The sequence below is a fragment of the Aethalodelphis obliquidens genome, unplaced genomic scaffold (assembly GCF_003676395.1).
Source record: "Aethalodelphis obliquidens isolate GAN/ISIS:26980383/991018 unplaced genomic scaffold, ASM367639v1 scaffold26, whole genome shotgun sequence".
Lineage (NCBI taxonomy): Eukaryota > Metazoa > Chordata > Mammalia > Artiodactyla > Delphinidae > Aethalodelphis > Aethalodelphis obliquidens.
Genome location: NW_020837970.1, coordinates 3500873 through 3506933, shown reverse-complemented (window position 1 = coordinate 3506933; position 6061 = coordinate 3500873).

The window sequence follows — 6061 nt, the reverse complement described above, 5'->3', positions numbered from 1 at the left end:
GGAGCTGTGAAGGAGGAAAAGTTTCCACACACTAGGAAGCCCCTTTGCGGACGGAGAATGCGGGTGGCGGAGGGGGAAAGCTTCGGAGCCGCGGAGGAGAGCACAGCAACAGGAGTGCGGGGGGCAAAGCTGGACCGACGGGCACTCACCAGCCCGAGACGCTTGTCTGCTCCCCCGCCGGGGCAGGCGGGGCTGGGAGCTGAGGCTCGGGCTTTGGTCGGAGTGCAGGGAGAGGGCTGGGGTTGCCGGCATGAACACAGCCTGAAGTGGGTTAGTGCACCACGGCTAGCCAGGAGGGAGTCCGGGAAAAAAGTCTGTAGCTGCCTAAGAGACAAGAGACTTTCTCTTGTCTCTGTTTCCTGGTGCGCGAGGAGAGGGGATTAAGAGCGCCGCTTAAAGGAGCTCCAAAGACAGCTGCGAGCCACAGCTATCAGCGCGGACCCCAGAGATGGGCATGACACGCTAAGGCTGCTGCTGCCGCCACCAAGAAGCCTGTGTGCGAGCACAGGTTACTCTCCACACCCCCTTCCGAGGAACCTGTGCAGCCCGCCACTGCCAGGGTCCCGGGATCCAGGGACAACTTCCCCGGGAGAGCACACGGCGCGCCTCAGGCTAGTGCAACGTCACGCTGGCCTCTGCCGCCGCAGGCTTGCCCCACATCCGTACCCCTCCCTGCCCCCGGCGTGAGTGAGCCAGAGTCCCCGAATCAGCTGCTCCTTTAACCCCGTCCTGTCTGAGTGAAGAACAGATGCCCTCAGGCGACCTACTCGCAGAGGCGGGGCCAAATCCAAAGCTGAACCCCAGGAGCTGTGCAAACAAAGAAGAGAAAGGGAAATTTCTCTCAGCAGCCTCAGGAGCAGCAGATTAAAGCTCCACCATCAACTTGATGTACCCTGCATCTGTGGAATACCTGAATAGACAACGAATCATCCCAAATTGAGGAGGTGGACTTTGGGAGCAAGATTTATGATTTTTCCCCCTTTTCCTCTTTTTGTGAGTGTGTATGTGTATGCTTCTGTGTGTGATTTTTGTCTGTATAGCTTTGCTTTTACCATTTGTCCTAGGGTTGTGTCTGTCCGTTTTTTTTTGTTTGTTTGTTTTGTTTTTTACTTAAAAAATTTTTTTCTTAATAATTATTTTTTATTTTAATAACTTTATTTTATTTTATTTTATCTTCTTCTTTCTTACTTACTTTCTTTTTTTTTCTCCCTTTAATTCTGAGCCATGTGGAGGACAGGTTCTTGGTTCTCCAGCCAGGCATCAGGGCTGTGCCACTGAGGTGGGAGAGCCAAGTTCAGGACGCTGGGCCACAAGAGACCTCCCAGCTCCACGTAATATCAAACAGCGAAAATCTCCCAGAGATCTCCATCTCAACACCAAAACCCAGCTCCACTCAACAACCATCAAGCTACAGTGCAGGACACCCTATGCCAGACAACTAGCAAGACAGTAACACAACCCCACCCATTAGCACAGAGGCTGCTTAAAACCATAACAAGGCCACAGACACCCCAAAACACACCACCAGACATGGACCTGCCCACCAGAAAGACAAGATCCAGCCTCATCCACCAGAACACAGGCACTAGTCCCTCCACCAGGAAGCCTACACAGCCCACTGAACCCACCTTAGCCACTGGGGACAGACACCAAAAACAATGGAAACTATGAACCTGCATCCTGTGAAAAGAAGACCCCAAACACAGTAAGTTAAGCAAAATGAGAAGACAGAGAAACAGCAGATGAAGTAGTGAGGCAAACATCCACCAGACCTAACAAATGAAGAGGAAATAGGCAGTCTACCTGAAAAACAATTCAGAATAATGATAGTAAAGATGATCCCAAATCTTGGAAATAGAATGGAGAAAATACAAGAAACTTTTAACAACGACCTAGAAGAACTAAAGAGGAAACAAACAGAGATGAACAACACAATAAATTAAGTTAAAAATTCTCTATAAGGAATCAACAGCAGAATAACTGAGGCAGAAGAACGGATAAGTGACCTGGAAGATAAAATAGTGGAAATAACTACTGCAGAGCAGAATAAAGAAAAAAGAATGAAAAGAATTGAGGACAGTCTCAGAGAATCTCTGAGACAACATTAAATGCACCAACATTTGAATTATAGGGGTCCCAGAAGAAGAAGAGAAGAAGAAAGGGACTGAGAAAATATTTGAAGAGATTATAGTTGAAAACTTCCCTAATATGGGAAAGGAAATAGTTAATCAAGTCCAGGAAGCACAGCAAGTCCCATACAGGATAAATCCAAGGAGAAACACGCCAAGACACATATTAATAAAATTATCAAAAACACAACGACCCAAAACCTATGGGATGCAGCAAAAGCAGTTCTAAGAGGGAAGTTTGTAGCAATACAATCCTACCTTAAGAAACAAGGAACATCTGAAATAAACAACCTAACCTTTCACCTAAAGCAATTAAAGAAAGAAGAACAAAAAAACCCCAATGTTAGCAGAAGGAAAGAAATCATAAAGATCAGATCAGACATAAATGAAAAAGAAATGAAGAAAACGATAGCAAAGATCAATAAAACTAAAAGTTGGTTCTTTGAGAAGATAAACAAAATTGATAAACCATTAGCCAAACTTATCAAGAAAAAAAGGGAGAAGACTCAAATCAATAGAATTAGAAATGAAAAAGGAGAAGTAACAACTGACACTGCAGACATACAAAGGATCATGAGAGATTACTACAAGCAACTGTATGCCAATAAAACGGACAACCTGGAAGAAATGGAAAAATTCTTAGAAATGCACAACCTTCCGAGACTGAACCAGGAAGAAATAGAAAATATGAACACACCAATCACAAGCACTGAAATTGAAACTGTGATTAAAAATCTTCCAACAAACAAAAGCCCAGGACCAGATGGCTTCCCAGGCGAATTCTATCAAACATTTAGAAAAGAGCTAACACCTATCCTTCTCAAACTCTTCCAAAATATAGCAGAGGGAGGAACACTCCCAAACTCATTCTACGAGGCCACCATCACTCTGATACCAAAACCAGACAAAGATGTCACAAAGAAAGAAAACTACAGGGCAATATCACTAATGAACATAGATGCAAAAATCCTCAACAAAATACTAGCAGACAGAATCCAACAGCACATTAAAAGGATCATACACCATGATCAAGTGGGGTTTATCCCAGGAATGCAAGGATTCTTCAATTTACACAAATCAACGTGATACACCATATTAACAAACTGAAGGAGAAAAACCATATGATCATCTCAATAGATGCAGAAAAAGCTTTCGACAAAATTCAACACCCATTTATGATAAAAACCCTGCAGAAAGTAGGCATAGAGGGAACTTTCCTCTACATAATAAAGGCCATCTATAACAAACCCACAGCCAACATCATCCTCAATGGTGAAAAACTGAAACCATTTCCACCAAGATCAGGAACAAGACAAGGTTGCCCACTCTCACCACTATTATTGAACATAGTTTTGGAAGTTTTAGCCACAGCAATCAGAGAAGAAAAAGAAATAAAAGGAATCCAAATCAGAAAAGAAGAAGTAAAGTTGTCACTGTTTGCAGATGACATGATCCTATACATAGAGAATCCTAAAGATGCTACCAGAAAACTACTAGAGCTAATCAATGAATTTGGTAAAGTAGCAGGATAAAAGATTAATGCACAGAAATCTCTTGCATTCCTATACACTAATGATGAAAAATCTGAAAGTGAAATTAAGAAAACACTCTAATTTACCGTTGCAAGAAAAAGAATAATATACATAGGAATAAACCTACCTAAGGAGACAAAAGTCCTGTATGCAGAAAACTATAAGACACTGATAAAAGAAATTAAAAATGATACAAATACATGGAGAGATATACCATGTTCTTGAAGTGGAAGAATCAACATTGTGAAAATGACTCTACTACCCAAAGCAATCTACAGATTCAATGCAATCCCTATCAAACTACCACTGGCAGTTTTCACAGAAGTAGAACAAAAAATTTCACAATTTGAATGGAAACACAAAAGACCCCGAATAGCCAAAGCAATCCTGAGGAAGAAAAACGGAGCTGGAGGAATCAGGCTCCCTGACTTCAGACTATACTACAAAGCTACAGTAATCAGGACAATATGGTACTGGCACAAAAACAGAAATATAGATCAGTGGAACAGGACAGAAAGTCCACAGATAATCCCACAGACATATGATCACCTTATCTTTGATAAAGGAGGCAAGAATATACAGTGGAGAAAAGACAGCCTCTTCAATAAGTGATGCTGGGAAAACTGGACAGCTACATGTAAAAGAATGAAATTAGAACACTCCCTAACACTATACGCAACAATAAACTTAAAATGGATTAAAGACCTAAATGTAAGGCCAGACAATATCAAACTCTTAGAGGAAAACATAGGCAGAACACTCTATGACATACATCACAGCAAGATCCTTTTTGACCCACCTCCTAGAGAAATGGAAATAAAAACAAAAATAAACAAATGGGACCTAATGAAACTTAAAAGCTTTTTCTCAGCAAAGGAAACCATAAACAAGACGAAAAGACAACCTTCAAAACGGGAGCGAATATTTGCAAATGAAGCAGCTGACAAAGGATTAATCTCCAAAACATACAAGCAACTCATGCAGCTCAATATCAAAAAAACAAACAACCCGATCCAAAAATGGGCAGAAGACCTAAATAGACATTTCTCCAAAGAAGATATACAGATCGCCAACAAACATATGAAAGGATGCTCAACATCACTAATCATTAGAGAAATGCAAATCAAAACTACAATGAGATATCATCTCACACCAGTCAGAATGGCCATCATCAAAAAAATCTACAAACAATACATGCTGGAGAGGGTGTGGAGAAAAGGGAACCCTCTTGCACTGTTGGTGGGAATGTAAATTGATACAGCCACTATGGAGAACAGTATGGAGGTTCCTTAAAAAACTATAAATAGAACTACCATATGACCCAGCAATCCCACTACTGGGCATATACCCTGAGAAAACCATAATTCAAAAAGAGTCATATACCAAAATATTCATAGCAGCTCTATTTACAATAGCCAGGACATGGAAGCAGCCTAAGTGTCCATCAACAGATGAATGGGTAAAGAAGATGTGGCACATATACACAATGGAATATTACTCAGCTGTAAAAAGGAATGAAACTGAGTTATTTGTAGTGAGGTGGATGGGCCTAGACACTGTCATACAGAGTGAAGTAAGTCAGAATGAGAAAAACAAATACCGTATGCTAACACATATATATGGAATCTAGAAAAAAAAAGTGGTCAGAAGAACCTAGGGGCAAGATGGGAATGAAGGTGCAGACCTGCTAGAGAAAGGACTTGAGGATATGGGAGGGGGAAGGGTAATTTGGGACAAAGTGAGAGAGTGGCATGGACATATGTACACTACCAAATGTAAAATAAATAGCTAGTGGGAAACAGCTGCATAGCAGAGGGAGATCAGCTCAGGGCTTTGTGACCACCTAGAGGGGTGGGATAGGGAGGGTGGGATGGAGGGAGATGCAAGAGGGAAGAGATATAGGGATATATTTATATGTATAACTGATTCACTTTGATATAAAGCAGAAACTAACACACCATTGTAAAGCAATTATACTCTAATAAAGATGTTAAAAAAAAGGAATACTTATACTAGAATAAAGTATTACTTGTTTATCTGAATTGCAAATTTAACTGTCCTGTGTTTTATCTGGCAACCCTAACGTAGGGAGGTTTGAACTACAAAACAGTTTAGCTTAGAAATGAGTTGGTGTCTGCCCAAATGGAACTAGTTGTGCAGGGCGCTGGCGCCTGACTGAGGGAAGGATTGCCATGTGCCAATCACTGTCTTGACAGAATGGTGTTACCTTAGGACATGGGAATTTTGGATTCAGTAAAGCTAATTAGCCTCATTATTCAGACTTTTTTGACGTTTTATAACTTTCCATCAGTATATTATTCTGATTTTTTTCCCTTAATTTGTTATCAAAGTTGTTTTTGAACAATCCAGTGTATGTTAGCCATGCTAAGGTGCTAAGAC